Consider the following 26,190-nt stretch of genomic DNA (forward strand, 5'->3'; position numbering starts at 1 on the left):
TTGATCAAAGGAGCTTTGCTGGAGATGGATCTGATGTTGTAAAGTCCAACTTTTCATTGGTTGAAGTGAGTGTGCACATTTGACCTGGGCAAGGAGGCTAGTACACGGTGATCAACTCGTCGATCAGGCTTCACTTTACAGCGGTTAGCAGACCAGAGAGAGGGAATCACCTTGTTGGTTATTTTGTTACAACGGGATCCGCAGTGTATATACGTCGACGTCGAAGAATGTTACGTTGGAATAGGAGCTCTGCAGGAGGCTCAAAGTTTCCCCATAAGCTGTAAAGTTCACTCGGTGTGTATTGCTGCCTCATCCTTAGGCTAATCCAGTCAAATGTTGCAGTTGGCAATGGTCTATTAAATGGCTTCTAAAATGATTATGTTGGGCTCCTGTGCAATGATATTAAAAGCAAGAAACCTAAAACTTGGTTGTAACATGTAATGTAACTCCAAAAAACTATTTTGCACATAAAAATCAATGAGTGCTAGTATCTTGTCAACATTTTGACATTTTATATTTTGATCAGAAATGTATGTTTTTGGGCTCTTCAGTCATTAACTTACAACCAAAAACCTGAATTTAGGTATGGAAGTAGCTTTTATACAGAGGGTGATGGAAAGGCAAATTTGCTTTAATCACTTTACAGGCCATTGAAGAGACCGCTGTCAAGACAACATTTCCACTTGGCAGCTTCACATCCTACATTTCGCAGATTCAACAGGAGTCTGCCATCACCTTGTGTGATTCGTCTGCCACAGTCTTTGCATTGCCAGACTTCGATGTCCATCACTCAAAGTTGACGGTAACACATTAGTCTCCTAATAAACTCATAATGTTGCTGACTTTTCCTTGCTTGAATTGCCTGCACCATTATTAATGTCTGGAAAGTAGTTGTTATACTTTGCAGGATATGCATGGCATGTAATTTCCTTAATTTTTTTCGTGGTCCTCAACTTTACTTTTTATATGCTGTTCCTTTCCCTGACCACGTAATTTTCATGACAGTGTCTCCTCCATTTTAATGTTGTGCTGTACTGTGTCCATTTAAGGTGAGCAAATATCACATTGTGGAGAGATGTGGAAAGTCAGTAGAAGGCACGTGCCAGTGGATCTACTGTAGCTCCTGTTCCTTACGAGAACAGGAGCTAGTAATGTCTTTGTCATCAGGCATCACTGCTGGACCATCTCGTAAGATATTAATTATTACATTTACCCAATTATACAGAAGAGCATGTAACAATATTTGGTGTTGCTACATCGTTTATCACATCTATTGCCACACATTATCTCAAGAGCTATATGCAGAATGATTTCTCTTTGTGTTTGTGTTATTCATACTTTGGCAGGATTCAGAATGAATATGGCACAGTAATCATACTCGTAATATTAAATGTCTTGGAAGTCACTTCACTACTTTATAAAACATTTGGCTGATCTTTATTAAGTATATACCTACACCTTTTGTTAATTATAAATATTTCCAAATATGTCAGTTTTAAAGATGAATACTATTTTTGCAGTCATGGTTTAAACAGATCATTTTAGTTTACTAACATTGGTATTGGATAGTTCTAACTCTTGTTAAGTAACAGAGTGGAGTTTCATGATTTGCAAGCTTTTTTGTAAATATGATATGTTTTAGGAATCTCTGATAATTACTGCATTCATATAAAAGCTGTTGTCCACATTGTGAGCGACTTTGCTATTACAGTTATCTCTGTAGACCCTATTACAATTTAAACAAAATCAAGATATTGTGCCCACATCTGGTAAAAGCCATGTCATTGACTTGTGTGTTATCAGGACAGGACACATTTTGGCAATCTAAAGAGAGACAGTGGCTTTTCTAGATCAGATAAATGTAATGCGCATAGTTGTCTTTGTAGCAGAGAAATGTCATTCCAGTGAATGTACAAACCCGGACATTAAAACTGCAAGTGTACCCTTCATTGTAGTGGTCATATGTTACATGTTATTGTAGGAAAACAATTTTGTAAATTATGAAATTAAAAGTACATAGCTATCATTCCAGATTGTTTTTGAAACATGTCTCATAAACCCTTCTTTACAACCTGTGTGAAGTTGCCCCCCCGTCTCAGTCAAAATATTAAAATAACACGGCTGTTCGTTTGTGATAGGTTTGTGCTGGTTTGTGCCATAAAAATTGCTGGTAAGGATTTTGAGTAATTCAAAAAAGCATTTTACTGGCATGTTACGTCACTCAGCCCCCTGTTCACGCCCAAATCTTATCAAAATAGTCCTAATCGTTAGTGCTGGTTTGTGCCGTCAAAATAAATTGTTTTGCTATTATGGTTTCAAAGATATTCCCGTTTGTTTTTTTCACACATGACGTCACTCAGCCCCCCCGTCCACCTTCAAATTGCGTCAAAATGGTCTCTATCGTTAGTGCTAAGTTTGTGCTGTCAAAAGAAATATTTGTGCCAGTATGGTTTAAAATTAGCCTGGATACCAGCCGAACTCCGCCCACAACATTTTTGGTCAGGGAGATTCGGTCTGGCGCTGAGCTAGTTGGGGAGCGATATCAGAAGTCAGGATTCGGGCGTACCAATCAAATTGTCAGGGCGGGCTTTATACGATGATGGACAGATGACCAACCAACGCTTGAGTTGATTAGATAGATAGATTATAACTCGAACCAAGATGGCAGCGTCTCGGGACCTTAGTGGGACATATTTTATGTGATTTAAACTATCTACACGACTTTTTTATGTCTACATTGACTCGGTTAGTTGTGTATGTGCAACACGAATGTTGCTGGGGATTGTAGGTCTTATCTAAAGCGCTCTAAACCATTATTAATAGGTTATTGCTAACACTTAGACAAAAAATCCATTGAAACACATAGTAGCTAGCTAGCCTTGCAGCTAATAAGTACGTGAGCAGGCATATCTCACAGAAATTGACAGCGCATTCATTTTGAAAGAGGAACAGAGACACGGGATCAAGGCATTTGTCGATCGAAAATACATTTTTGTCGTCCTTCCTACGGGTTCCGGTAAAAATTTTAATGTATCAGATGGTCATACTATGTTGCCCTGATTAGTTGTAGGCAGAGATGGGCAGTATTTCAATTACTTGTATTTGAAATACTAGTTAATTTACTTTTGAGTATTTTGTAATTTGTATTTGATATGGCTGATAAAAAAATCAAATGTAATTTGTAACAAAATACTTTAGAGTGGAGTAATTTTGTATTTAAAATACTCAAAATACTTTCTCCAGTGTTTAAGCAGAAGGAGATTTTTTTCTGTCGGATTCTACCACTAGACCATCTGATCTGCCTCTGAATGTCATTGTCAAATCAGGCATCAGTCAATTTGCCAAAAGTGGTGCTTATTATTGCCCGCCCCAAAGGAAATCACCCCAGATCTTTCTCATTCACTCTCATGTTAAATCCATTTTTTTTCACAAAACAGGGCTCAGCTCGAAAACTTAGATAGCTGTCTTGATCCTTGTCAATGTATCTTCATTTGTACACCGACTAAAAGGAGGTTCTTCCAAAGAGCGAATCCTGTTGTTGCACTGAACGATAGCTATCTTGACAGAATGTGACTTGATCAAAGCCGTATGATGTCCTTATACGCAATTACGTATGACGAAAGCATGGTGGGGATAGCCCTCCCGGAAGCCATAGAGATTGCAATGAGAGCCCTGTTTGTGAAAAGATGAAAGTAACACAGCTGCTGCCTGCAAAAATATATCTATACAAAATCAATCAAGTTGTTGTCTTTTAATAGCTTTGCTTAGTTACACTGACATTCTGTGACTGTTCTTCCTTTTTTACTGGGTTCATCAGAGCTTTGTGTACATTATATAGCCCCTTAGCCAGGGCCCATAGACATATTTATGTCAATCTAAATAGTCTGAATAGCCAAGTCACATTGCCGAAAATACTGATGTATACCTACAGTATATTCAGAAAAAAAATTACACTGCCAGGTGTAATAGGCAGAGTATGTGTGCGGGGGCAGGGGCGTGGTGGCGGCGGTTACAAACATGAAAAAAAGGATACAGGACTCAAATGTTTGGGAACCACTGCCTTACAACACTGACAAGGGCCCGTCATAATAGCCTGCACCTGAGCCCGTGATAACTACGTTACGCCACTGAATAGCCCAAACCTGAATGTTCTGCTATACCAAATTGAGTGAAAACTGAAAATTCAGAAAAAGTATTTCCTGTATTTTAAAAATACAAAATACATGTATTGTATTTTGTTACATTTTCTGACAACAGTATTTTGTATTTTATTTTGATACATTTATTTGAAGGGTATTTTGTAATTTGTATCAAAATACATTTTGATGTATTTGTGTCCATCTCTGGTTGTAGGTATCCAATTGAGCGACGAGGAATGTTTTTTTCCTGGTTCGGTTAAACACGCCCCATAATTACAGCCCAATGGCTCAGCATCAGACTCATATTCTGACTAGAATTATGAGTATGACATTGTCAGGCTAGTTTAAAATATATTCCTGTGAGAAAGCGCGAGCCGGCCACCTCACCATGTGGGATGTAGCCTAGTAGAATGGGGTTGCAGGCACGAAAAACACGACGCAGGAGACAGTGGCTTCCATAAAAACAGGGTTTTTAAAAACCCCAAAACATACAAACACAAACTGAACATGCTAAAGCCTATACTAGACAAGGTACCCCTCTGAGCATTCAGGTTTGGTCTAGTACCTTGTCCAAGCTCCATCCAGCATGTTCAGTCTGTCCTTCCCTCTCAAACAATGAGGTGCACCTTAAGTAGGGCCACCTTGGTCCAATTAAGAGGTAATTGGACCCCTCCACAGGGGTGGGGGAATCCGGACCCAACCATTTAGGTAGGGGAGTCCAGTCCTTCTTCCCTCATGGACCACAGTGAGAAGGGGGAGGGACTTCACCTTTTCACAATTCCAGTTTGATTTTTCTCACGTGACGTCACTCAGCCCCCCCGTCCGTCTTCAAATCGCGTCAAAATAGTCTCTATCTTTAGTGCTGGTTTGTGCTGTTAAAAGAAATGTTCTTGATACTTTACTCTTTAAGTAATTAATAAAACTTGATTTTGCCTTCTTGTTATGTAAACAGACCACTTGTTATGCAACCAGCCCCCCTAGAACGTTCAAATCGCGTCTAAATGGTCTCTATCGTTAGTGCTAGTGCTGTCAAAAGAAATGTTTGTGCCACTATAGTTTAAAATGTATTCCCGTTAGATTTTTCTCACGTGCCGTCACTCAACCCCTCGACCACCTTCAAATCGCGTCAATATGGTCTCTAGTGCTGGTTTGTGCTGTTAAAATAAATGTTTTTGATACTATTCTTTTTAAGTCATTATTAAAACTTGGTTTTGCTATGTTGTTTTTTTATGTAACAGCCCCACCTGTGTGAAGTTGGCTCCCTGTCAACGTCAAAATCTCATACAAATAGTCTCAATCGTTTGTCCTACATTTGTGATATTTGTGCTGGTTTTAGATTTTTTTTAAATTGATTGTTCTAGGCGTTCTTGTTAAGATAGCCAATATGCTACCTGCTGCCTATGTGTGACTTCTGCATAACTTCTGTAAACTCAGCAACGAACCCCACCATCTTCCTTGGCAGCCAGCCGAGGAGCGTTTGATATCGCCACAACCTGTCGTCGGCTGAGGTCATTTTTAAGGTGAGTCAGTATTGGTCAGTTCATCAAAGAATTTGTCCGAAATAAATGAACAATGTGTCGAATGATATGCATTAACTCTTTCAGGTCCGGCCGTGCAAATATCAGTACTCCAGTACTGATGACGTAATGCCACTGTTTTATCATAACCTAACATAGAAAACTTAAAAAAACGGTTGTATTGTGTGACAGAGAGATCAGCCAATGAGAAAATGTTTTCTATCTGTTTTTGAATGGTACACGAGATGGGATTGGTTGAATTTTATGTCAGTCTCGCATGACAGAACTTGGCACCCGTACTTTAAAAATGGCGTCTCTACCAAAGCGAGCAAGACCGTCGAAGCCTTATACTTTGGACAAAGTTTTAGCTATTTTAGATCAGGATAATCAGGATGAAGAGCCAGACAGTGAACCTGAAGGGATGTCAAGTTCAAAAGAGAGCGAATTAGACCATCAACTGCTAAATTCTCCGGACGATTCCAGGTGAGTCCAAGGCTGAATCCCATTACACCCCTTAGCCCTTCGCCTTTCCCCTTCCCCTCCGTTTTGCGCGTTCACGTGGAGGGGTAGGGCTATCCCAATTCACGTTAAGACGGAAAGGTAGGGGAAGGGGAAGGGCTTTCCACCCCTCCAAACGGAGATTTTCCGAGGGCACACTTCAAACGGAGGGGTGAGACCGATTTCCCCCAATGCATTGCGAACCCGTGATCATTCACACCCCAATCCTGTAGATGGCGGCAATAAATTGAGTCTGGCAGCTGTCATTAAAGAAGAAACATCGAAACAACATTAAAGAAGAGTCCCTTTAAAAATGGCAGCGGGAAAAGCAGCACACAAATGTAAGTATTTTCTTTGTAATTCATGGTTTTAAAACTTGTTTGATGAAATGTTGCATTGTGTAAACAGTAACATTTTCCCCATAAAACGCAAATGGAAACCGTTATCATTAGTGCTCTAAAACTTTTAACACCAGCCAATCGGCCAAATGCTGGTGAAATGTTTGTTTGGCTGGTAGAAAACACCAACTTACTACCCACGTTGACCTATTAATACCTGGGAAAAATGTTAATTGTGCAACAGCTGCTGTATGTATTCTCCAGCGATGACAATAGAACAAGAACTAGTTCCAGACTGTTCCCGTGTCCCGTAGAATCAGTACAAATATCTCCATGGTAACAGTTGGGTCGTTGTCATAAAACGTTAGTTATGTAGCCTACAATCTATGGTTGTTGTCGCTGACCTGCATGGTTGTTGTCATTGTCAATAAAAACAGTTTATGCGCCACATGATCCAGTAACTACGTGTCGGTGACTGATAAAAGGAATACATAACAATTCCCACAACTATACCTGTGTGCTTTACAGGGTCTCCAGAAGAAACGCGGCGGCTCATTCGATTTTGGGCCGATCAGTTAGTAACGCAATGCAGTGATGATTTGCCATGGGGATCTAACATTGTGCTTTGTTTATTGCAGGAGCTGAAAACACCCAAAACTGGGGGGGGGGGGGGGGGGGGGGGGACGGATGGTGGGGAGACAACGGTGTCCACCTGGCAATACTTTGAGGAGATGCATGAGTTGCTGGGAGCCAGGCCATCCATTGCCCCTCCGGTGGTGGTGGCATCATTTCACCCACAGGTAAACATACGGCAGTGGACTGTTATTTCTTTATCTTAGGGTGGCTTTACACGACAACGCTCCCGGGTGAAAACGACAAAATATTTTATCAGATGTGCCTTTCGTTTAGACGGCGACAGCGTTTTTGGGGCTTGAAAACGCAAAGAAATGAACCCACCCTCCAGAGTGGAAATCTTAAAAACGCTCCACCGTCACGTTCCCGTCTAAAGGGTTGAAAACGCAAAAGTGTGCTCTGAGCTGCTCACGCTGGCTATCCTTGCCTACGCGTTGACGTCATACCCATGTGCAGTACATCCAAACACCAACAAACGTCAGATTCAACATTATTTTAATGGCCACACATACAGGAAATTAACATGTCGGATTGCTGCCATGCTTTGGTTTTCCGAATTTCGATTTCGCGCTAAGGAGAGAAGTAGAAGGACGTTTCAACGCATGCGCGCGCTCTTGGTGTTGTTGTATGACAGTGCTTCACAGTACCACCTAGCCACCTGGCATGCATACTACATCAAGTTTCACACATTTTTGCGTCCCCGTGTGCATGCAGATTTCCACCCAAAGTCGCTCGTCTAAACGCGAAATAAAAAGTGGGAACGCAATGCCACTTTTGCGGTTTGTGTTCAGATCGTTGTCGTGTAAAGCTAGCCTTAAACTGTGTGTGTGTGTGTGTGTGTGTGACAAGTCCAGGGTAGCATTACAACTGCATGTTGAAATTGGCTGAAGTTATCCTTTAAATTATGCCTAGTATTTCCTGTGTGCTTGATGTAATGTCTTGTATTCTCTTCCCCAGGACACAGATGAGCCTGGCTGCTCTGCTGCTGCCGATTCTGTGGCTGGCTCCCCTTCCCCATCCCCATCTCCTTCCCTTCCACTCCCCCCCCTCCCCCCCCCCCCCCCCCAAAGAAGAAAAAGTCAAATTCCGTTATGGAGTTCCTGAAGGAAGAAAGTGCCAAAGAACAGAAACGCCATGAGGAGAGCGAGGAAAAAAACAATCGGTTTCTGTTTTTATTTGATAGGATGGTGGAGAAGTGGTGATATTTTGGTTGTTTTTTGTTATTGATGCCTTTGCATTTTCACTTCCTATGTTTGCACTTCTTATGTTGATGTAATAATGTGAGTTTCAGTTGACATGCGTTTTTTGCTTCAGTTGTAACGTGCCCACGATGGTGGAATAAAGTGCCGATTTTTTTCTTTAAAAAAAACAAACACGCTTGGGTGCATTATTATCACACAAACACACACATACATTAATAACGATCAGAAACAGATTGATGTGCAAAGGATTTACTGGAATGAAACACAACTAACATCCTGAAGTATATGAAATGTATGATTGGAAACAAACTAAAAAGTATTACCACTGTAAGCATATTAAACAAACAGCTATAACAAATTCCGTTAATTAAAACAGAAACTCGTCACATTTTGTTGTTATTCTTTTTTATCGGGAAATCAATGTTAAACGCCAATAGGCTAAAGAGACGCAACAGAAACGCATACACCGCATTCATATAATAAATATATAGTCTGTGTTCGATGTCATGCGTGTGTGGTTATTTATACAACAAATGAACAAAACAATAATGATCCGTGATCAAGTCCAAAGTGAACCAGAGTCTCGCAAGGCCGCAGTGTCGGCCTGTTTCCGCGATTGTCTGTACAATGTATCCCAACAAAACAGTCTCTGATTGTAATCCAAAGAAGTAAAACAGTCCGTCTCCAAATCAAAAATAGCAATGCATTGCGCAGAAAAAACCAGGAACAAAATTACCGCTTTGCTCACCAGATCCCGAGCTGAGTAAATTCTTCTGAATTCTTGTACTCCTATATGTCTCACTTTGTGGATCGGTCCAGAGCAAACAGTTGGTGGAATGTATTAAATAAACATACACATAAACAAAAAGATCGCTATAACAATTGGCATTTGCTGTCTAAGTCGTAATGATTTCTAACTTAGCTTGCCGCCACTTCCCCATTCAAACTCCACCGTGAGAATAAACAAACCTCCCCGCTTTGTGCGTTCACCTCCCTCTACAACCCAGGTGCATACCTATTTAAAGGGATAGGCCTACACATAAGGAAGCTAAGTGATCGCTAAAAATACTGTCCCATACATATTTAAGTCAGTGGGATAATATACAGTAAACATAGCATATGGCCATACAATGTATTATTCCTAGCTCTCATATGTCAAATGCCTATGAGCCTATATGGCTCTTCTTTCAGCATCTATGTTTGACAGACACTCATTATTATGTGAACATCACATAGTAGTAAACATAAAAGCAGGTTCAGAAAAATAGAACATCCTTACAAGAAAAAAAACTATATACAAGGCAAGTGTCCAGTCACACCTGAGCTGCCAATCTGTCCCTGGTTGCATTCCCAGGACTCTCATTCATTGCTAGGGGGTCCCGGGGAGGTTGAGGATCCAGCACGTCCCGTGCAACATCGTCGTCTGGCTCAAGCAGGTCCCCATTCTCCAAACAGACATTGTGGAGGAAGGCACAGGATGCAATGACCTGAGGTGTGAATGTTGGCCTCACCTCCAGAGCTTTGAAAAGGGTGCACCTCCACCTGGTCTTCATCACCCCAAAAGCCCTTTCTATAATCCCACGGCCCTTGGCATGGTGGTGATTGAAGCGCCCCTGTATTGGGCCATTCACAGGCTCCCTGTATGGTGTCATGAGGCAGACTGGTGCGTCCAGACACGGGTAGCCACCATCTCCAAGGAGCATGTAGCCTGTTGGAGGGTACCTTCCAGCTCGGTAGAAAGTGCTGTTCTTCATGACCCTTGTGTCATGGACGGATCCCGGGTAGCCAACATAGATGTCAAGGAATTTCCCCCTCGCATCACATATGGCCTGCAAGCATAGAATAGAACCCCTTGTAGTTGAGATAATCTATTCTATGGCATGCAGGTGGCTTGATGCGTATGTGGCTCCCGTCTATTGCACCCACAACATTGGCGAATGCAGGGCTCCCGGACAGGTGTGCAAATCCTTGGCCAACTGCATGCAGCTCGCCGGCTTGGGGGAAGGAGATGGCACACTGTAGGTTGCTGCTTTTGTGATTTGCCACACTATTCTGTGTACCGTGGATTTGGGCACGTTGAATACAGGGGCCACTACGGGGTGAGACAGTCCATGTGCCAGCCAGTACACATATATGAGCACCTCTAGCTCACCGCCCCAGCCATGGTCCTGCTCTTTCCGCAGCCTCTGCACTGCATCCATGGCCCTTCTGATGAGGCGAAAGTCCCTCCTCAGCTCTGCCTCAACATTAAGCCAGAGACGCAGGATTGGCATGTTGAGGTCCAGCGTGCAATAAGGTCCATGATGACCCGCCTGGTAAAAATTATGGAAGGAATTGGTTAATACTCAGGGGCTTTTCATCCACCCAAACCAACACATTCATAACATATGCAATGCAGTATTACATTTTATTTGTATGCCATCAATTCTAAACAGAGATCACAAATGGTATTTGGGTGTGTATTTATTGATTTATTGATTTATTAGGTCTTTTATCTTGTATACTGTGTGCATGATCTGATCTCTCCACAGCACTTTTACCTTTTTAATATCTTGAAATCAGAAAATGTGTCATGCACTATTATTATTCTCATTATTATGTTTGATTTTAATCGTTTTACCCTTATGCGTTTCAAATAATGTCTGTGAAAGTGTGTGAGTGTATGTGTGTGTACTACTACTGCTGCAAAACAATTGCCCAAGCTGGGACAAATAAAAGCTACTTGACTTGACTTGAAGACGCTACTTGGTTATCAACAACGGAAGGAGGCAAAGACATAAGGCTATAGGTCGTTAGGTGAAGGTGTAGCCTTGATTTACAATCGTCATTACCTTGGTAATAATTCTGGATGCTTGAACATGTTGAAATGTGCAGCTTAATTGTGTATCACGGCTATTGTGTATCAGTCATTTTACATCAATTGGCGAGTAGCCTAATTGTTCTTTCTTTTCAATATAACTTAAGTTGCACATAATAAAACTGAAGTTGCACATGGTTTCCAATTGGGTTGGTTTGTTAAACATCTTACATTATGATTTCGACAGGAAATTGCTGACTTTATTGCCAATGAAGATGCCAGAATTTTGTGCAACCTGCTCTATTGAACACTCCCTTGAAACGAGACCTGTCAATGTTATTTTCATATGAAAACCCATGTTTATAATTCTTCATAAGTATTTAGTGCCATTAGAAATATCTTACGTTTATAACAAACCAACCCGTTTGAAAATCGGTTGAAAATTGAGCAAGTTCTGGTTATTTAAAAAGTACCACTACCAACACAATGTTAAGGGGGAGTGAGCTATACTGTCCTCAAAATGGCCGAAATGTGTGGACATTCGACTCCGTCGGCCAGAAACGCAGACAGGATATCTAGCCTTTATTATAGATATCTATGGTTTCAACCCCTACGCCTACACCTACGTTATTGCTCCGTTTGAAAAGGCGAGGGCCAAGGGGTAGGGGTAAGGGTAGGGGTGGAGATTAGAAATGGGATTGGGCCCAAAGGTAACACTGTATGTAGTAAAATAAACACTGTATATATATCTACGTTTTGGTTTTTGAAGAAGCCTATGTGTCTGAGAAACAAAACCTAAAGTCTGGCAACTAAAATAGTTGTTGTTTTACAATTTACAACGCGACATATTAAGATTTGGATGCTTAGTTGGAAACGAACAGCTGAGTGAAATACGATTCAAAGTTTGTTAACATTTCATAGCGATCTCAATGTAAGACGTTTTTGCTTAGTAAATGGTTGATAAAGGGATCTTTTTATATAAGATTGTATGTAACATGCTTGGAAGTCACTTATTGTTTGGTTTTCTTTTGAGTAAAGCATTACATATTATATATTATGACACAGAAAATATTTTCACTCAAGTAAACAATTGTCATAGCTAACAATATATTTAGCCTATATCATCATTTTATGAATTCACAAACACAAAAAAGTATTTATTAGAGCAACAAATTACTGGCAAATTGTTCTAGTTGGTGTTCATGATTTTATAATTCTTTCTTTCTTTAGTAATGAAGATGACGTCTCCAGTGATGAGGCTACAGAGCCATTTAATCAGAGCCATGAACGTGGAGGCTGTGGACGTGGTGGCCGTGGATGTGGGCTGCATCAACAACTAGAATGCGTTTCGTGAACGAACTGCGAGTGTGCTTGCTCTGTTGCGGCCATGACAGAGAGAACAAGTGCCTTGGAATTGGGGCAGGTGTCAGCCGTGCGCGCCTACCACACACACTCTCCCTGCTGGATGAGCATGCACAAATGAGTATGCATGAGTGAGTATGCATGAGTGAGTAAACATGAGTTTAGTTTTAGTTTACTTTATTCATGCTGAGCAAACAAAAACACAAACACAGCAAGTAGAGTACAGACAGCACACATTACAAGCAGCAGCATGAAAGGGTGATCCCTGAGAAGCAAAGAATGCTTTTAGTGGGGACCCATTGACACCCCCCCCCTTTTTTCTGAAGGGACTGTAAACTTGGTAACTAGGGTATGTATTGCACCAGATGATATTACAGTAGATGATATGGGGTTCAAACAGAGTTTTATAAAGTGTAAGGAGCGCAGAAAGTGGAAGGAAGTGTCTAATTTAAAATAAATAAACAAACATATTTTGAAAGTTTATTTACCAGGTTATCTGTGTTTTTTTATGAACTCATCAATCTCTACACCTAAGAACTTAGTTGATTTTACTCTGCATGGCCATTGATAGAGAGACAGGTGTTTTCCACATTACCTGTATTTTTGATGGTGCGAAATATTATGTAGTTCGTTTTTTTAACATTTAGTGATAATTTATTCCCCCCTTATGTGCCGTGGTTCTGCTTAAGGTTTCTTCCTGCCTAACAGGGAGTTTTTCCTTGCCCCTGTTGCCGTTGTGCATGCACTAAGGGGGTTTAGGCCCTGGGCTCTGTTAAGCGCCTAGAGCAGGCATGCAAACTTGTCGCTTTTCGGCGAAATTTGCTGTTTTCCCACCGAAATATGCCATTTACGTGAATCGTGTAGATCCGAGGAGTTAGTTTTTTTTTTGGGGGGGGGGGGGGGGGGGGGGGGGCAATTCAGAGGAAGATGAAGAACAGCTGTGTGTGTATGTTTGTGTTTTTATGTTTACTGTATGCACCTATGCACCAGAAAAAATTTCAAGTAGGCGCATACCTACGTGACAATAAATCTGTTTCTGATTCTGATTCTGATTACTTTTGAGGTGAGTCTCGGTTCTCGTGAACAGGGATCAAAGTATCCGGCGTGCAGCGTTTGGCTGCGGGAAAAAAAGTCCAATATAATTTTTTTATATATTGAAAACTCGTTATCATCACCATTACTTTCGAGTTTATGAGTTCGTCTGCCAATGATATGAAAAAAGCACAACTCTCAGGCTGTCAAAAGAACATAATTAGCCAATCAGAAGTAGATTAGGGCGGGTCTTGGGAAAATGTGCTTTCACCACCGACTTTTCTGTATCGCTCTGCCTACGTAGATGCCAAAGTAGAGATACTGTCAGACCGAAGCAGAGTAAGTTCAAGAATCCTTGGGAAGATGCCCTCCTAGTTGATGAAGGATTGAAAAAGAAATGGCGCTGGGCATGGATAGAAGAGATAGGGAAGGACGGTAAGCCTTTTGGTAGCCGGTGTAAGAAGTTAAGAGAAGCAGGTGCTCTCTTGTTGTGCTCAAGAAAGCTACTGTATGCAACTAGCGGGAAAAATGTGCTTCCAGTGCTTCCACTTATGAGTTAGACCCCGCTTGTAGAGCAGCTGTTCGTGCTATCCAACACACAACGCTTTTACCGGGAGCAACAACCACATCTGATGTACCGGCATCAATAACTGACCGTTAATGTGGCCTGAAAATATGCGTGTGTACATTCATCGCAGAACTCAATCCAGGCAAGCTCGCCCAACCCCTGGTGAATTTATGCCAAAAAATAGCTGAAGACAAAATTGCTTTGACTAAACTGTCAATATCCAATCAGCATGCCAGCTATTTTAACACACACGGCATAACACCAGAGTTTAAAAGACGTATTTCGGAAAAGCTAAAGTTTTCCTTAAATGTCGACGAAGCCACCAACAAGAACCTGGACAATGTCCTCGTTCGTTTTTTTGTTGGAAGATACAACGCAGCAAAAACGCAACACTGCCAGGCAGGAACATGAATATAGCCAATGCCTCAGCAATTAGGCTACTGTATGCTAGAATAAAAGATGTATATTTTATTATACGATTATTTCTTCTGAACGAAGTAATTATGGAAATGTTGCAATATAAAACTACATTCTACAGCTCACTGTTGCTCTTTAACGGTTTAAAAAGTGAATCACTGTCCTTTTTCATATATCCTCAATGAAATGGTTGCAAATCAAATCTTCTTTCACTGACTGAATTTCACATACCCTTATAACATGTCACCTTGTGGTTGTAGGTCATCTAAATCTTCCAAGGACAAAGCTTAGCAGCAAAACTTGATATGAAAAAGAAATCGTAAATACGACATGTGTTAGTACCATATTGTAGTGAGGTGGAGTATTGCTGACCCTCTTGGGATTGCAGTTTCAAAAGTCCCACCATAATCTGCCATCATTCATTTCTAAATGTTTTTTTGTTTGATTGTTTGTTTTTTTGACCCTGTAAATGTGTCCTCGCCACAGGACGACCCCCCCCTCGCACTCACCCACATTTTTCCTCTCACGCAACCTTCTCAGCTTTTTCACCCCTGGCCAGTTTGCATGCCTGCTAGAGGCAATTGTATTGTTATGGCGCTATACAAATAAAATTGAATTGAATAATTTATTGCACTTAAACAAGGTGTCCACCTTCAACAACTCCCTGATAGCAGTTTCTTGTAGGACACACAGATTTTTATAGGATCAGGTTGGTATCGTCTGCAAATAACACTTTATGGAAGGCATCAGATGCATAGACGAGGTCGTTGACATAAAGAATGAACAGGAGAGGCCCAAGGATGGATCCCTGGGGAACCCCAAGAGAGACAGTTTTTTCTTCTGACTTATGGTCATTTATACATACAAACTGGTCTCTATTCTGGAGGTACATTTTTGAACCATCTCCATGCCGTGCCTCTGATCCCATAATGCTGCAACTTGTGAAGTAAGATATTAAAGTCAATAGTATCGAATGCTTTTGACAGATCCAGAAATATTCCAATCGCCAGTTGATTATTGTCAATGGCTTGTCTGATGTTTTCTAGGAGATCTAGGATGGCCATGCAGGTAGTGCTTTGCTTCTTAAAGCCGTACTGAGAGGGGTGAAGTATGTTGTATTTGTCTAAGAAACTACTCAACCTCTTATGCACTACCTTCTCAAATACCTTTGACAGTGTAGGCAGAATTGATATAGGTCTGTAGTTATTTATGTCATTTTTATCACCTGACTTATATATTGGGATGATTCTAGCTGTTTTGTTAAGTTTGGGAATTATCCCATAGAACAGGGAGAGGTTTACACAGTGAGCCAGTGGTTTAGTGATGATATTCCTAATAGCCTTAAGTAAGACACTACTAATTTCATCTATGCCTGATGTTTTAGAGCTTTTCATGCTCCCTATGATTGCACAAATCTCATGCATGAGTGAGTGTGCATGAGTGAGTATGCACGAGTGAGTAAATATGAGTAATTATGCATGAGTGAGTATGCACGAGTGAGTAAACATGAGTGAGTATGCATGAGTGAGTATGCACGAGTGAGTATACATGAGTGAGTATGCATGAGTGAGTAAACATGAGTGAGTATGTATGAGTGAGTAAACATGATTGAGTATGCATGAGTGAGTAGAGCCCTGGTATGGAAGGTGTCTCTTAATATTCCTAGTTATACAGTTGAATGGAGAGGGACAGAGAGAAGAGGAGCCTTGGCGCAGGTGTCAGTGAAGCACAGGTGCAAGCCAGTTTAATGACCCCATTATGATGTCATAATGCCACAGAGTTCTGCCATGCAAGAGTATGGGGAAAAAAGGTGATGGAAAAAGAGGAATAAAAAAGGAGTGGCTAGGAGTACCGCCACAAAAAGATATAGCAGGGTGCACCGGTTCGGGCTGGACGTTTCGGTGTTTGAACGCCGTCTCTATCTCAATCGGCCGAGGCGTAGTTAGCTGCAAGAAAAACGGGGAGAATAAATAACTAAGAACAATAGCCTTCGGGCAAGCACACTAACAAGCTGACCAGCCGTCAAAAAGTTACAATGACCCTGATACCAGTGGCGGTTTTAAGGGGTGGCAGTTGCCACCCCATTTTATTTCCAATTAAAGTATCAATTCTAGTTTTTAAACATAGTGGTTTATTCACATAAATGCACTTGCTATCTTCTCTCTGACCCACCCAAGAAGACTACTTTTTAAAACGTCCTCCGACCTCACCCCCACTGGAATTTCTAAATGGTTTCGCCCTTTCTGCCAGTCACGCACCTGACGTGACTGTGACCACCGTCTCAACCACCACCACACGAGTCATCTCACCCGTTGCAATTTCAGCGGCGTGAAAACAATGAACAAAGGAGAGAGAGGTTGGTCAAAATCATTAAAAACCCTTTACATGTAAACTAAGCCAATACAGCCCTGTACTGAGTCACAATTTTGGAATCCAATTATTTCTTTTGGTTTTAGCATAATCCACTGCTAGGATGGTGCGCTATTCGTGTTCCAGACATATCTAACTAACAACTAGTTCCAAAACTAGTGCTAGCAGCTATTTGTCTTTGCTTTGGGGTAGTTCTAGTAGATTCATTTTAAAATGTTGTGTTAGTTTGCATAGGTTGCTGTTCATCAGTACCCAACGTCAGTACCATAGTAAACATTGCTTACTAGCGACTGGAAACAGCACACACTCGTCCATGCATGTGTTGTTCAGCTGTTATTTCACCGTTACGACTGACTGGTGGTGATTGGGGGAAAGGGGGAATGTGACAGACCAGCAGGCAGGCTGCGCTGCAGCCAGGTTGAAATGACAGCAGACCAGCGGGCAGGTTGAAATGACAGCTGGTCAGCGGGTTTAACTGTATGCAAAAGCGATAAATGAAGTGCCAATAATCCGAACGCTGCACTTCCATTGGTTACGCACTTCACTCGCATCGCATGAAAAAAAAAAATCGCAACATCGCATCGCTTGTATTCAGCCTGTCCAGACTCCTTGCTTCGCTGAATCGCTGGAACACAAACATTATATTTACATCTTTCCCTGAGCGAGTAACTTCTAGAGATGTGTGTGAATGTAACATTGAATTTACAGACCATAGCTACATGACTTTAATCTACTAACTTTCATGTTAATGTCTAATCTAGGTAGGAGACAGCAGAGTATTTTTTTTTTTTTTTTCACCCATCCAAAAAAGCAAAGAGGCAGCAGACAGGGGTATTAGAGCAGACAGAGGAGACACCTGAGGGAGAGGATTGTGAGCATGAAGTGCAGGAGAGAGAGGAGGACCAGCAGGAGCAGCAGGGAGAGGAGGTGCGTGAGCAGCATCAGGAGCATGAGGGAGAGGAGGTGCGTGGGCAGCATCTGCAGCATGAGGGAGAGGAGGAGAGTGAGCAGCATCTGGAGGGTGAGGAGGCGCAGCAGCAGGAGGGAGAGGAGGAGCGTGAGCAGCATCAGGAGCATGAAGGAGAGGAGGAGTGTGAGCATCATCTGGAGGGAGAGGAGGAGCAGGAGGGTGAGGAGGAGCAGCAGCATAAGGGAGAGGAGGAGTGTGAGCGGCATCAGGGGCATGAAGGAGAGGAGGAGCGTGAGCTTCCACCTGGAGCTCATGGTATGTCAGAGCAGTGTTGCTCAACCTTTGAGTTAGAACTAGTGGTTTGGGGGGGTTTGAGAGATCATGAAGCTCATGAGCCATATTTGTATGTTTTGTCTTTTGATGACATGAGCAATAGCAATTTAGGCTTTACAATTGTCTTTTGCACATTGAAGTTGCATATTGAACTTGTCCATTAATTAAATATGCATTAGCCTCTCAGGTATGTGTCAGTGTTTCGCAAACTATGTTTCACTGCACTAGTGTGTTGAGTTTTGAATGAGTACTATGATCATTCAGATCTGACCCCCCTTTCTCTCTCTACTTATAGATATATCAAAGACAAAGTTGGAAAGACCAACACAGCCACACCTGAAAGCCTTTCCCAAGACCATGCAAGGCTGTGGACTGCGATCTTTCCGCAAGGACTGGTATGCTGAACACACATGGTTAGAATATTCACAAGCACAAAATGCAGCGTATTGTTTTGCTTGCAGGCATTTTGGCTGTTCAAAAGGGCAGGGCACTGTTTTTTCATCAAAGGGGGGTTACTCCAATTGGAAAAAGGCCGCTAACAAAGATGGGGGGGGTTTAGTTTGCACAGTAAGTCAGAGGCACATGCAAATGCAATGATGGCATGGGGGGAATACAGGGGCGGACTGGGACAAAAAATCGGCCCGGGCATTTTGAACCAGACCGGCCCACTTAATTCGATAACACACCTTTTCAGTCTTTTTGGTCTCTCGAATGTCTACACCAACCAGGCTTATAGCTAGCAGGGCGTCTGCCCTATAGTCTACTAAAAAATAAGAAGAAACGGGACGCCCTACTTTTAGGCAGGACGGCCTAAAGACGCCCTATTTTTCTCCCGTTTTACCTGTTAACTTCGCTGAATGTGATCAAAATTCATCGTTTCAGTCGCTTCAGTGCTTAGCGAAGTCTAGATTCATACATATGACCTGCCAATTAGAAAATAGCATTGCTGTATTCCCGCTACAATAACGTTACATCATGATTCCAACGAAACATTGATTCACGGGCTCGCAGAAGCTCGAGAAGACAGCTGTCTCACCGCACGTCACTGAACCTACTACTTTATGAGTTCAACAAGAGTTTGTGTGTTAAGGTGGTGGTCTTAATTAATCTAAATGCAATACAATATACATCATACACTTTAAAGCTTTGTTCAGAATACGGAGGTATAAGATCGGTCGATATTTTCCATGAAAATAGCGACTGAAGAACCCCCTGTTCTCGTCTCCGAGAGGACAGGCTGTATTGCTCCCTTTTCTAGAAGGGAGTCTATTTCCTCCTGTAGGAAACGCGCTTGATGAGGTGGCATTAAGGTTTGAACTACGCCCCTGAACTTCGGAGCGTATAACGGGCTATCATAATTCGGACAAATTGGCATATTTTCGGAATACCAGGGTTTGGGAATACTGGGCTTTCGGAACAATTGACATGGCACTGTCAAGCTAAAAAGGCACCGGATGCCAAAAAGAGCCCGGGTGACGTAATGTTGACTTTCGAACGCCTCTTGAGTGACAGTTTCTATGCCAACGTTAGCATTACGTAATCGGGTCACCACGTAGGCCGGGCGCTTATTAGCTTTAAGTCTCAGAGTCGTTCGAAAGCCATCAGCTACTTTTTAGTCGCTTAATATTGTGCCTTAATGGACACTACGCACCCGGACACTTTTTAGCTATCAGTCAGAGAGTCTCAAGAGTTGTTCGAAAGCCATCAGGTACTTTTTACACGCTTAATATTGGCTGCCGGTCTTTTGTAAGTAAGCACACATCAACAGGTTTCGCGCGCTAGCATCTATATTGCTAATAGCAATTCCTCCTTTTGTGCGACAATATTAAGCGACTAAAACGTAGCTGATGGCTTTCGAACTACTCTTGAGACTCTCTGACTGATAGCCAACAAGTGTCGGGGTACATAGTATCCGTTTAGGCACAATATTAAGCGAATACAAAGTTTTAGCTACACCTGCCTGCTGGTAACCTGTAAGTTAGCAATGTCCGCTAGCATGTCAAAGCTAGCAAGCCCCCGTTGTTCTTTAGTAAAATGTTGTGCAAACAATGCCCTGTTTTGTTCAAATTTAATTGTGGGTGCCGTCAGATATGTCTTAAAATCACAACACATTAAGGACTTTCTTAATTTAAGCACAACAACAGATGAATAGCTTCAAGCTAACAAGATAGCTCGTTACACTAGCACGAGCTAGCTAATGAAATGTGCTTACTTTGATACTATAACCAACTAGCGAATCAACCACTTTCCTACCAAAGTCAAACATCAAGCACATGGTTGTTTTGGTTGGTTTATTGTAGGTCAAATACAAGCAAGCTGGTCTCAGGTAGCAAAGTACAATGCAAGATGCTCTGAAGTAAATCGCGTTAGGGTGACGTATTGGCGTTGGCATAGCAACTGTCACTCAAGAGTCGTTCGAAAGTCATTACATCACCCGGCTCTTTTAGGCATCCGGTGCCTTTTTAGCTTGACAGCACCGCGCAACACTCAAACACACATCATAGAGTGTAGGCTAACGGCTGGCTGTTTCAGAGTACAGTAGGCTGAGGGCTAGCAACAGCTACAGACTTGTCTTGTATTTACAATTCAAACGAACTTGGCCATAGAACATAGGTCCTAAGTCAAACATATTTTAGAGACGTTTTAATTCATGATCAGTAAGCTTACCGTAGGTCGTTGTATCGTATCTCCCTGGCTATAGCCACCACCACCAGCACTGGAGTGATGATGGCCCTGCCGTGGCAAACATATAGCTAAAGGTAGAAGGTGTTTGCTGATCTGATTGGACGAGCCCCTAGTCACTCAAGAAGACAGCCAATGGGCCGCAGACTAGCGTGCGCATGTCAAGCATGTCAAGGCCATGGGCCACGCTGAGTTTTTTTTACCGTCCTAATGCATTATAGCGACAATGTAGGCAGGTCCAAATGGAAAGGGGTTTGTGTTGGGTCCGCCCAGGGGATGTGATTGGGCCAGCCCAGTGTCAGTAGGGCCGCTGATGAACTACTTTCGTGGGCCAGCCGGTCAGACCATTATATGGGGAAAAAAATAAAAATTCGGGACTATCGGCCCATATTGCACCTCGGCCCAGCGGGCAAACGCCCGGTATGCCCGACGGCCAGTCCGTCCCTGGGGGAATACCAAAAAATGGCAAAAAACAAAACATCAGTCCTGGGTATGATCAGCAAAACAAATAAAGATCAAATTGAAGAAAATAAGCATTACTTAAAAACTCTAGGTGAAGTGCTGCTCCTCACTGCCACACAAAACATTGCCCAACGTGGTCATAGGGAATCAGAGACATAAAAAAAACAGGGACATTTTCGTGAAATTTTAAATCTGGTAAGCATGATCCCTTTATTAAAAAAAGGTTAAAAGAGGGACCTAGAAACGCAACATACACATCCAAAGCGATTTAAAATGAGATCCTGGACAACTTAGCAGAAATGGTACTGGATGAAATTATGGATGAAGTTAAAACCAGTAAGTATTTCTCAGTTATGGCAGATGAGACCAAAGATATAAGTAAAAAGGAGCAAATGTCCATTGTCCTGCAGTATTATTATGATGGTGCGGTACGTGAGAGTTTTCTGGGGTTTTCGGAAGCAAAACACTTGGATGCAGGGAGCTTGGCTAGCATGATCATTGCTTGTTTGACGAAATTTGGTCTTGAATACAGGGAAAACCTTGTCGGTCAGGATACGATGGCGCATCAGTGATGAGTGGGACTTGCTCGGGAGTCCAGACGAGGATTAAGAAGGAGGCAAAACATGCATTCTATGTGCATTGCAATGCAAATTGCCTAAATCTGGTGTTGGTGGATTGTGTCAAAAAAGTTCCAGAAGCTGGAGAGTTTTTCTCCTTGCTTCAACGTTTGTATGTGTTTATGTCTGGCTCAGATGTCCATGAGAAGTGGCTGCAAAGACAAACCGAAATGTTTCAAGGTCCACCTAGGGAGCTGCCCAGCCTCAGTGACACCAGGTGGGCGTGCCGCTATTCGGCATGCCGAAACATAATGGATCGTTTGACAGCTGTATTGACAGTTTTGGATGATGTGGCTAATGAGTCCGACTCTGAGAGGGCTGTTAAGGCAAGGGGTCTGCTTCATCAGATTGACCTAAACTTCATTGGACTACTGACAGTCTTTAGAACAGTGTTGGGTGAGACAAAATATGTCAGTGATCTCCTTCAGTCACCAAACACTGATTTATTGAAGGCTGTAGATATGGTGGAATGTCTTGGGCAGACTTTGGATGAATATCGCAGCAACCACAGGCGGTTTGATGAAATGTGGGAGACAGTTAAGCAAACATGTGAAAGTTGCAGAATCCCAGTGGCTGTTAGGTTGAAAAGGATAAAAAAAAAAAACAGGCAAAAACACTAAATGACAGCTTCGTGACCTCAACACTGGGACAGAGAGGGGAGGTTGATGGCAAAGATGCCTTTAGACGACAAATATATCTTCCAATCATTGATCAATTAATTACTGAGCTGGAGAAGCGCTTCTCCAAGGCTAACATCAATATAATGAGGGGGATTCAGGGTCTAAATCCTAACAGTGATTCATTTTTGAGGGAGGACCTAATTAATCTGTTAGGTGGAGAGTACAGTGCAAACACCGAAGACTTGGCCAATGAAATTAAGCAAGCAAAACGACTTCTGGAAAAATATAAAGGAACAGAAAACAGTCCATCCTCAGTCAGTGGTTTCATTAAATGTTTGGAGCCATTTAAAGAAGTTATGTGCGAGCTGTACCGGTTGTGTATAATAGCAGCTGTTCTCCCGGTCACCACTGCCGGCTGCGAACGCAGCTTTTCGGTCCTGAAACTGGTTAAAGACCACCTGCGGTCAACAATCAGTGCTGAACGATTATCAAATTTAGCAGTGCTGAGTATCGAAAAGGGTTAGAGAGAGAAAAAGAGAGAGCTAAGGCACTTGACCTAAATGTCTTTGTAGAGCGGTTTGCTGCGAAACACAAAAACAGCCGACTGAAGTTGTCTTAAGCACTTGATGGATGAAGCCTCCTGTGTGATACTTATTATGACTGGTGGATTATAATCAATGTTCAGACTTTTTGATGTTCTTAATTAAGGGAGGGCCATGTGTGTGTGCCTGACAGAGAAGGGAGGGGGAGAGACACTGTGTTCATATTTAGACATACATTGTAGTTCATGGATTAACCTTGATATGGATGACGTTTTCAGTATTCCTGTTGTATGACTGATGGTACTATTCAGTAGTACAAGTGTTTACACATGACTTTTCTGTATTTTTCCCCCCAATAGAATAGAACAGAATCGAACAGGCCCCAAATATGTGAACCTTAAATGGTGTGTGTGTGTGTGTGTGTGTGTGTGTGTGAGAGAGAGAGATTCTGTTACTGTTGTCAATTCCAGTCTTCTGCCAAAAATAAAGTGTTATGGTTAAAAGGTATCCTTTCTTCAAGACTGGCTTCATTACCTAGAAAAAGATGAACTTGTAAAAAATATATGCAGACCTTTCAAAATGGTTGCATGTAGTAGTACTAACGGTATGAGGCTAGGTTTATTTGTCTCAAGGGCAAATGTCCTGCAGGACTAGCATACATAAACACTTGTATTTATCTATTCTTCATACAGTCAGTGTGAAGTGACTTAGTTTAAAATCCATATGTTTTGTCACTTTTGGTGGTGATTGATGTGAATGACCAAAATCCAAGAACCAAGACTACTAAGGTTGGATTTTCAAAATGTTTTCTTGTCTGGTTACATATACAAATTGTACAAGGCTCCTTTAGCCTTTTCAAACTGAACATTAAATTCAGCTTTGGGCTCCCAGTCAGCCACTTCCTCAGGTGCTGTCCCAGTTTACTCAGCTGTGCCCTCTACAGGTCAAAGGTGAGTAAACTGGAAGAGCACCTGAGGAAGTGGCTGACTGGGAGCCCAAAGCTGAATTTTCAAAACCACCAATATACAAAAGGGATTAATAGACATGGCAGGTAAATGAACTCAAGGGAAAATAAAGAAATGATTCCTACACAGTGCAGACATGATTTTAAGTTTGGCACCAGTAATTTTACCACTTACCTTAATGACCATAGATATGGCATCTGAATGGATGTTGATCATTCACATTCTGAAGGAATTCTTATGCAATTATAGATAACACTGATGAGGTAGTGTAATCAGTTTTCCTTGGTGTTACAAACAATTGTTATATGTGAGTTAGAACTTTTTCCCCCATAAATTGCTCCTCGCACCTCAGCCCCCCCCCCCTCTGGACCTATTCCCCCCCCCCCCCCCCCCCCCTCTGCCACCCCAGGGCAAAATCTCTAGAACCGCCACTGCCTGATACAGGATATAATTTGCCACCATTCACCCCCAGTCGTCCACCAGGAGTACATATTGGACATATTTTATTGAGGAACAGCATGACCACGGCAATCGAGTTTTTCCAGTTGTTTTTCTCCCTCGAGATGATCACAGCAACATGTCATCATACCAACAGTTATGCTCATGGGCATATTACTGCTGGAAGTCACCCTTCTTATGCAAGTTCTGATGGGAGCTGGCTTGAAACAACCCCTGAGAAAATCCAAAGGTTGATGGCAATGCTGATTTATTTTGGACTTGTAAGAGTAGGTTCCCACTTTATCATGGACTTTGGGCAAGGTCCATAATGCCTAGAATAAGATTTAGAGCCCTTATGGCCTTCTTGCATGTCGTTGATCCAGCTACTGAGGAACCGGGTAATAAGCTACGTAAAGTGCAATCTTTCATTGATGGCTTAAAAATAAAATGCATTAACTTATACCAGCCAAGGAAAAATATTGCTGTCGATGAAAGGATGGTAAAATCCAGACACAGGTCTGGTATACGGCAGTATATAAAAGACAAGCCTACCAAATGGGGAATAAAACTGTGGGTTTTAGCTGACAGCAGCAATGGATAAACAGTGGACTTCAATGTTTACATTGGAAAGACAGCAGAAAGACAAGGAAGTGTTCATGGACTTGGGTACGATGTAGTCATGAAGTTAATGCGGCCATATCAAGGGTATCATCTTTTTTTTTGACAATTTCTACACATCAGTTAAATTAATGAGAGATTTATTTGTCTTAGGAACACCTGCTGTAGGCACTGTCTCTGAGAACCGCATTGGATTCCCTCGGTCTCTAAAGAATGGTAAGAAGGGGGCGAAGAAATTAGAGCGAGGCAGTATGCGATGGAAGGGGGATCCACCATGCTTAGCATTACAGTGGAAAGACAACAAAGTGGTGTCAATGCTCACAACAATTGACAATGCTAATGAACATAATCAGGTGACTAGAAAGGCCAAAACAAACAATGTGTGGAGAGAAATCAATGTTCAACAGCCATGTGCCATAAAAAGGTACAACATGTACATGAATGCTGTTGATCGGTCCGACGAAATTCTGGCAACCAACAATGTCTTGAGGAAATGCATGAGATGGTGGAAGACACAATTCCTCCATGCCATTGACATAGCTGTTGTAAACAGCTTTATTCTTTTCAAAGAGCATCAAGTCCAACATCCAGAAATCCAAGCTCTACAACGACCCAACAGCTATGCTCTTGTCCACTTCCCTGAAGAACTTGTGAGGCAGCTTTGTAAGTTTCCTGAGTTTGATATGCCCCCTGGAGCAGCATCACAAGCCAATCTCCCTCCCCAACTTGGACAGTTTCAAACCCTACACATACCAGTGTATTCTCAAGATACCAAGAGAAACTGTGTTGTATGCTACAAGCAGGGACGTGGGCAGAAGCAGGTCTATTCCTATTGTAGAGCACCTCAGTGTGGCAAATATCTCCACATAACCAAGGACTGGAACTGCTTTGAAATTTGGCACAGTAATACATATCATCAACAATTGATGAGTGAAATGCAACTTACAAATAAAGAACTGTAAGAATTAATAAATGTACATATTTAGCTAATAGTAGTCTTTATTGTCATATTCAATTATTTTACGGCATAGTGTCATGTGTTCTTTAAAAGTGTCCTGTGCCAGTTCTGATTATTGAATAAAGAAGAGAGCTTACAATTAACGGCACTACATGTCAATTTAACTTTTTGC

This window comes from Sprattus sprattus (assembly GCF_963457725.1).
Source record: "Sprattus sprattus genome assembly, chromosome: 2".
NCBI classification, from domain to species: domain Eukaryota; kingdom Metazoa; phylum Chordata; class Actinopteri; order Clupeiformes; family Clupeidae; genus Sprattus; species Sprattus sprattus.